Genomic DNA, 8179 nt, shown 5'->3' with positions numbered 1-8179 from the left:
CGATGGCCAACACCAGTGACACCATCACTAGGATTATTTTATAACACTGGACCTTTAAAGTGTACCTCAGCTGCTTGCCCCGGGCTGTGAACTCACTTCCGGTTTGTCCTCTCTGCCCAGCACCATTGAACCGTGGGGTGTTGCCATGGCGACACGAGGACCCAATGAGGAGATGAACTGAAATAACAAGAGGTGACGTCATCCAATAATAATAATAGTAATAATAATAATAATTGTTAATAATACAAAAAACGGAAGCTCGTGCAGGCTCGGGACATTTCTGGAGAAGACGCGGTTGGTGCCATGCGGTGACCGAGCCTCCTCCTCCTCCTCCTCCTCCTCCTCCTCTTCTTCACTTCTCCCTGGAGGGTTCGTGTCGTCAGGAGGAACAGGGAGGTGGGAAGGGGACGGAAGAGGGGGGCTACAACCGCATTGCCACCCGAGCCCCGGCTCTCCTCTGACCCCCGGTGAGGAGGAAGAGGAAGAGGAGGAGAAGCAGCAGCAGGAGGAGGAGGGAGGGAGGAGGGAGTCAACATCCATGCGCGCTGACAAACAGGTGTACGGTTTCATCCCCGGGACGCGGCGCTAGCTAACGAGCCGCCGCCGCCGCCGCCGCTTCTTCTCCTGCTCTCTGCGTGTCTTCTCTCCGGGTGAGGACCTCCGCAGGTTTCCCACGGAAGAGGCCGGACACCTGCGGACATGTTGCGGGATTAGAGGGAGCGAAGCAAGGTAGGTTCCCCCGCACTGCTGTCGGTTAAAGATGCGGAGGGCGCTTTGCTGTTTAACAACCATGGTGTGGTTGATCCTCATGAACCAGCTCGTCTTGGATGCGTTAAATGAAGAGTCCCCCCCCCCACCATGAAGTGCATTCCAGTGGGGTCGGCTGCTGGGAGCGGTGCTTTACTGGAAGATGCAGGCAGGCAGGGTCTGGGGGAACTGGGAGGTGGAGGTGAAATTCTGAAACCACCAAGCTTTTAAATGAATCTGCATGGGACAGAAGAGCACTGCACCAGGAACCACTAACAAAGAGCCGGCGGGCTTAATTGCAATAATCAGGAATTGAGATCCATGTTTAACCTACATCCCAAACGCTCTGGATAATCTCTATTGTTGTACAGTGTAACGCTCACACAGGGGGTTTTCTGTGCAAGAGTGCAGAAAACCACTAACCACTAAGCTCAGCTTGTTCTACATTAATGCACATTCTCCTGAGAGTTTTGTTGTGAGTCATTTGTGTGTGTGTGTGTGTCTGCGTTGCTTTAATAAACCTACAATACACCTACACATGGGGAAGGTGTGTGTGTGTGTCTGTGTGTGTGTGTCTGTGTGTGTGGGAAGGCCAGTCCCTCACTGGGGGAAACTGTAAAGTCAATATTGAGGTTCAGTTTTTCCTCATTCCTGCTGATGCATGTTGCATTCGGCTGCCAACATTCAAATCAGTGTCTCGTTCATAAGGAGCCAGAGAGGAAATCCATTCGTTTCTGTGCAGCAGCAGCAGATTTACAGTCTCATCTGTTTTGTCTTTTCCAGCTACATATATCTAAAAACAGTTAGATGTAGTTGTCCCTGATGTTTCTGCATGTGCTGCTACCGACTACCTGCGTTTTGGGTAAAATGAAAAATAAATAAATACCCAGCAGCGATGGATGGTGTCTGCAAATCCCAATTTGAATGCTGGGAGAGCTGGGAGGTGTCCAGGATGCACAAAGTGTAACACTATCACTCCGGGAACCTCATACCACTCCCAGTGCGGCCTTACCTGTCCTGGGAGTGTGTGTGTGTGTGTGTGTGTGTGTGGTATATTGTGTGTATGAATCTTTATGTGTGTGTGTAGACTTCGCTCTACAGCTATGTGTTGTTAGTATTTTACTTATTTCTACAACTGCATGCTTAGTGTGTGTGTGTGTGTGTGGGGGGGGGGGGGGGACAGGAAGACATGCAGCGTGATGCAACATGGCAAGCAACAGTTGGTCGCTGTTTGCCTCATGAGGGGCGACTGCATCAATAAACAACTTCTCGTAGAGGCGGAAATATACACACTCAATGGGTGATCATTGCTTTTTGACTGGTGGCCAGAGAGAACCTCTATGTTAGCGTTAACTCGGTTGCACCTGCCAGTTTAGAGTTACTGGTAGAAAGTGTGTGTGCTAAAGGGGATGGAGGCAGGCCATTAGGGAATCGGAGAACGTGATACATTTCCCCCTGAAAGTCAAGACCATAAAAGAGGTTTTCCTCTCATACTTCACTTTCTTTCTCTCTCTGTCTCACACACATTCCTTAGTCATTTCCTTTTGTCCTCTCTTTCCTTGTTTTGGTGTCCCCTCTTTTCTCATTGTCCCTCGGCTGCCTCCTTTATCTTCCCCTCTCTGTGTCTCTGCCCTTCTTCAGAGGCTGAAGTCGTGGCTCAAGTATTGTGTGAAAAGCGGGTCTAATTCTCCGTTTTGGTGATACCAGGGGCCGCCTGCAGGACATGCCTGCTTCCTAAGCTTCCTCAGTGACCAAATCCTTTGGAGCTTACTGAGCCGTGAGGTGATTGTTACCTAAACTGCTCAACTTTACTGAACTGCTGAACCAGGTCCCTTGTCTGAAGATATTTATTTGTTTTTGACAGAGGATACATCAGTGATTCTTGGTTAATGGACAATATTTGAGTGTAGGATGGATAGGATGTTATATATGGTATTCTAAAAACTGGCTACCAACTTCCTGTCTGTCCAACATAGGTTTGATTGGATTTAGTTGTTATTGCTGTAATCACTGCATGTTCTTTTGGGGCTTTTAATTGTTGCGGTTAAAAAAATTTGAAGTTAATCCTTTGAACTTTCAAACTTCCCAAAAGCTGTGGATAATCAGATGTGCTGTGAGCTTTGAATTGTAAAGACACTTGTTATGTACTACGTCTCTATACTGGAGTATGAATTTGCATAAAAACTTGGCGACAGGTTAGCCTGTGGTTACTTCTGAGACCACGGCAGGAAGAGCGATTATGACGGCATAGTAAATCAACAATGTCATGATAATAGTGTCTGCCTCTTAGGTCTATTCTGATCATTTCTGAGGACATAGAAAACCGATGCACCAAAACAGAGGTAGGACATGAGAGGCAGCCATGTTGCCTATGTGTAGTTAAAGCATGGAAATCTCCAGCCTAAGTTGGGCCAGGTGTATGCATACAATTCTACATTCTCATATTCACTGGTTAAACCTCCCAACCAGGATCCCATGATTTCCAGGTGAACCCAGGAACCTAAACACGGTTTCTGTCCCGTCTCTTCGCATTTAGCTCTTACTTCAGTTCTCTAAGAGTAAAAACTAGTTTACCAGAGCACCATAGAGAGGTCGAACTTAAAAAAGTCTCTAAGTAGTAGAGGATTGGGATATACTTTAAACTGATTAGCAACACAACACAGAGGGATTAGCTAGTCTATCCTGCTAAGCCAGGACAAAGACTACCTTTAGCACATGTGTAGGTCAGAATTAACAAATCCAGTCTCGTACACTTCAGATGACGTTGGATGAATGTTTGGAGGAACACGTGCAGAATTATGTTTCTCTTCATTCAAACAAAAACAACTGCATGTGCACCACTACCTTTTGACCCAACTCTAGTATTCAACCCATCACAGAGCATAAAAGGCAATTTCCAAAGGTCAGGGGTGAAGTTAAATGCCATGGTACAGCCTGTAGCTCTCAACTACAATAAAAGAAGACGTGACTCTGAACAGTGTCTATTTGAGGGCTCTGTAACGAGTACCAGTTGTGTTCAACCTTTTGAGATCAGAGTTTACTTACTTTTCTTTTCTTAAATTACATGTAATAAATCTGTTAACCATGAGATCACATATCCCATTGGAGTTTATCATATTCCTCTGCACTGTGTGTTGTCCCAAAGCAACGCAACTTTGGCGCTGTGCCCGCCACACAATATTTATTTTTTCCCTTTTTTGATCTGCTCTCAGGTTTGTGCGTTTTCCAGTAAGTGACACTTACTAATGTGAAAATGCGCAGCTCTTCAGGCTTTTTATATCCCGCCACTTACTTAAGTGGAAATGGCAGGGCCTTGCAGAAGCTGATAATGAATTAGGTGTTGAAACTGTATGGGTGAGACCATGTCGACGCGGCCGCAGTGGGCCGGAGTGGCTCATAGGTCAAAGTGTCGGTGTGTTTGAGCGTGAGTGTGTGTCACTTGCTATAAAAATAGTTTGCTCTGGTACTTTAATGAGATCATTCCTATGCTGCTGCTGTGTCATGACGGTTTTTAATTGTTTTTATAAATCAGTAGGAGATTTTCCAAGTCACATCGTAGTTCAGACAAAAAAGGGATGTGATCTAGATTTGTAAAAAACTTTGGGTAATGTCTCTTCAGATGTTGATGGGGGTCTCGTTGATCATCGACGGTGTAGTAGGTTAAAGGATCGTGTCTTATGTAAAAATAAAGTTTTTCACAGCTGAACTCAAATACTTTATTGGTCCCCGGATACTCCTTCGATTCTGGCCCCAAGGTTGCATCATTGGCACCTGTCACTTGTCAGCTTTTCACCATACCTCGCTGATCCCTGGCACGAGACCAGAAAACTCCAGGGGCCAGCTGCCATTCGATCGTGTCTGTTGACACACCGATCACTCTAGTGCCCGCGAAGACGGGATTTTTACATTACCATTTCATCATTGGCACGATGAAAGCAGACAGTGTTGGTCTCGGACAACTCAACTTAGTCCACTAGTGCTTGATTTAAAGGTTGACTGCAGGTTGACTGCACTAACATGCTTCCTATCCAGTTACTCTTACTACCCTCACCAAAGTGGGTTGTTGGTTAATTTGTTAGCAGGAATACACAAAATCTATCACTCAGCTATCCAGGAAACTTGGTTGAAGGATGGGACAGGGAGGGGGGTAGTGCAGCCAATAGTTGAAGCGAGACCATCATAGTAAAAGAGGAGGAAGAACATTTTTGGTACTTGGAAGCTTTGGTAACGTCACAGGGTCCAAAAAATGCTTTTGACGCTTTCTAAAGATACATTATCAAAACTTCCTCCACCATTGACATGTTAATTGTTAGCTCTTTTACTGCCTTCTAATGGATGCTATTCAACAACATAAAGTATGTGGGTAGTGATGGCTACATTGGTTGAAATTACTCTTCTGGTACATAAAGGCAGCAAACCTTAGCCTTATGTCGTAGACTAGTTCTACAAACTATTCAGTTATTTGTTTGCAATCCAAAGAAAGGCAGTAGCCAAAGTTGATGAGGTTATTTATGTTAATTCTTTGTTAAATTGAATGAAGCTGACATTATGCGCCTGCAAAACTGGAAAAGAGGCAACATCATTAACTGTAAAGGTCATAGTCTGAATCGGTTGTTTTGGCTATCTTCTTTCGCAGGGGGGGGGGCTTCGAGTCACCGCTCATATCTTATCAGCTCTCTCCCTGACTCTAATGAAGCTGCGTTACCACGAGTTTCCTTTTGTAGTGAATGCTCAGTCCTTTCCGCAGTAATTAGTGAGTCGCTGGCTTTTGGAGCCCGTTTGTTTATTGTCAAGTGCAGGCGTGAAATCAGGAGGTGGAAGTCGTCCAAATAGCATATTGCACAGTAGCTGCCTGGCTGGTTTTAGGTATCCAGGCTCTAAATAGGAGATGCTAATAGCAGGCGTTACATCATCATTCTGGGAATAGCAGGGAGTCTGGGGTCTAGAGGTGCTTCTGGGTGACCTCTCTCCTGTGTATATTCAGCCCTGTGTGTGTATGTGTGTGGTCACTTCCAAATATACGTTCCCGTATGGATTACACAGCAGTAAGATTATTAACGACACAGGTGAGTGGGAAATAAAAGTAGTCTATATATTTTTACAGCCTGCACGTGCACATGGCTCATTTGTAATAAAAAAAAATGAATAAAAAGGTAGAAGGACTGTTTGGGCGTCTCTGTGTGTAGTCCTGGACGTTGGCCCGTCTCAGGCTGACCCTCAATCAAAGCATCGGCCACAGACAGTGAAAGAAAATCTCATGTGAGAAGAATGTGACACTCTCGTCAGTTTCCGTGTGGAGTAGCCTACTTTACATAGCACAGCAGTCACGGCCCTGGCTACTGTGTGACGGGAGGAAAGATGGGAGTGTGGAGGCGCTCCGACACCCCGGCTCTGTCTGCCCTCAGCCCCTGCTCTCCACAACCACGGTCCACGTAACAGTGCATAACCCGTCAAAGGTGGTCAAAGGTGGACTTACCTGGTGTAACCTTTCAATAGAGCCACAAAATATATGTGACTGCGTTGTTGTTTTACAGCGAGGGAATGTGTGTGTATAGAAATAGCCTGACTTTGCGTGCATGAGTGTGTATATACTGTGTGCTGTGGTATGCATGCATGCAAACGGGTGCGTGTTGTAAAATAGAGATAGTCAGCCCTGTCACTTAGCCCCCACCCATCTACACTGGGGGGGGTAACTTTCCAGTCTCATAGACGAGCATGCCTCAGTCTGAAAATAGCTGTATCTGATCACGGCTTCACCCAAACAGGGAACTACTCTTTCCCCGTCACTCCCTCTCTCTGGCTCTCTAACTTTCTCCTCATTCTGTTGTCTCTGTGCTTCCCAGGCGTTAAACGGGAGGAAGATCTGGGAATAAGGCTTGACCCGGTGGAGAGACCTAACCCTGAGGTGAGAGCGGAGGAGAGGAAGGAAACCGGGCTTGCACCTCCTCGCTCACCTTTACCTGACTCTTCTTAGCAAAGTCTCCAGTCTGTTGATTATATGACGGTAAGAGTTAAATTGTCACTGTTTGATGGTTGCACCTGCACTCCTCTGGATGGGAGGTCACGTTAGGTTAGGTTTAAATGCCTCAGAGGATTTGGAACTATAGTTATATGAATTTTTTTTCCAAACCCAAGACAGGATAATTTTATTATTAAAGTCACATTAAATGTTGATTATTACCTGATCAGTTATCGTTTTATTGACACTTCTAATCCAACAAAATCCTTTTATATAATATTTAAATTTATCTCAGTCTTATTTGTTTTGACGTTTTGCTTGAAAGTCCTGTTTGAGTGAACACAAACCCAGATGTTAAAGTGCTGCTCAAGTGTGTATTGTTACTTGCTCTGAAGACATTGATGCTTAAAAGAGAATGCAAATTTAAAGAGACCCAAATAGTTTTTACAATGAGTGAATTATACTTAACTGTTCTGCCAAAACCCACAATTATATAGCGAGAGTATAATTTTTGTCTTTTGTAACATTGTAAATTGCGTCAAATAAAAACAATGGTTTGTACCATTCGCCTCAGAAACAACTTGGATTATAGTCTTCAGGATTTAATAGTTTGTCTTTAAGAATTAGGTGAAAATATGTCTGGGCCCTATTAATTAAAACTTCATGTGTACAGCATTTCACCCGCTGAACTTCCCTCCACATAATTTTGTTTCATTATGGACTAAATGTGTAGAAATGTTTAAGTTCACTCCCCCAAAAAACCGTCCTGTCCTTTTTACCCTCACCTCTTATCTTATCCCATAACTTTTTGCCCCAGAATCCCATTTCCCTCCCTGTGTCCCTTTCTACATACTTACATCTCTTGTTACACCCTTTTTCATGGTCTCCTCTTTCGCACTCAACAAAAGCCAATGTACCAGTCCCCTCCATTAGGGCCGGTCTCAGAGGTGTTTTGGAATGTCACCTTGACCCCTTGGGTACACAGACGGGGGTGGTTCCCAGCCTTTCACCGCACGGTGCGCTTGGTTGGCTTGAACCCGGATCTGACACACAGAGAAACAGTTTGTCTGTTCCTGTTAACGTCACAGTTTACATCCCGTTATTTTTTCTTTCATCGCAAATATGATATAAATAATACATAACAAAGAATAAATCCAGTACTAGCAAAAGTGAATTAGTTTGCTGAAGACTGTGGTGCTTATGTAAAATGTTTAGAAATGATTTGGGACGGATTTGGCTTGATGGCTTGGCTGGATGTGTATCATTTATTATGCTTGTCTCTGAAGTGTTTTGCTGGAGAGAGATTAAAGTCATGTTTGAGTACAGATTTATTTACAGTGGTCTGAGATATGTGTGCCCTGCAGAGCGAGGAGTTTGCTAGGGCTCGACAGAAAGACTTTCAACTTTAAATACTTTGTTACTGTTACTCGGTTGTGATCCTCTCCTCCTCATTCCTCCCTGATATGTGCTATT

The 8179-nt window shown here is 44.6% G+C and overlaps 1 protein-coding gene across 1 annotated transcript in view; it reads left to right on the top strand.

Annotated features, from left to right (window-relative positions):
• The first annotated feature begins 400 nt into the window (after positions 1–400).
• The window catches only part of LOC133953564 (sorbin and SH3 domain-containing protein 2-like), a 42974-nt gene continuing 35195 nt past the window's right edge, over positions 401–8179 (top strand). The window contains 2 exon segments of the mRNA XM_062387527.1: positions 401–729; positions 6591–6751. The gene's annotated coding sequence lies outside the window, so the exon portion shown is untranslated.

This window comes from Platichthys flesus, chromosome 5 (genome assembly GCF_949316205.1).
Source record: "Platichthys flesus chromosome 5, fPlaFle2.1, whole genome shotgun sequence".
In the NCBI taxonomy this organism is placed as follows: Eukaryota; Metazoa; Chordata; class Actinopteri; order Pleuronectiformes; family Pleuronectidae; genus Platichthys; species Platichthys flesus.
The sequence above is the reverse complement of the archived record's forward strand: the minus strand, read 5'-3'. Positions and strand labels throughout refer to the sequence as shown.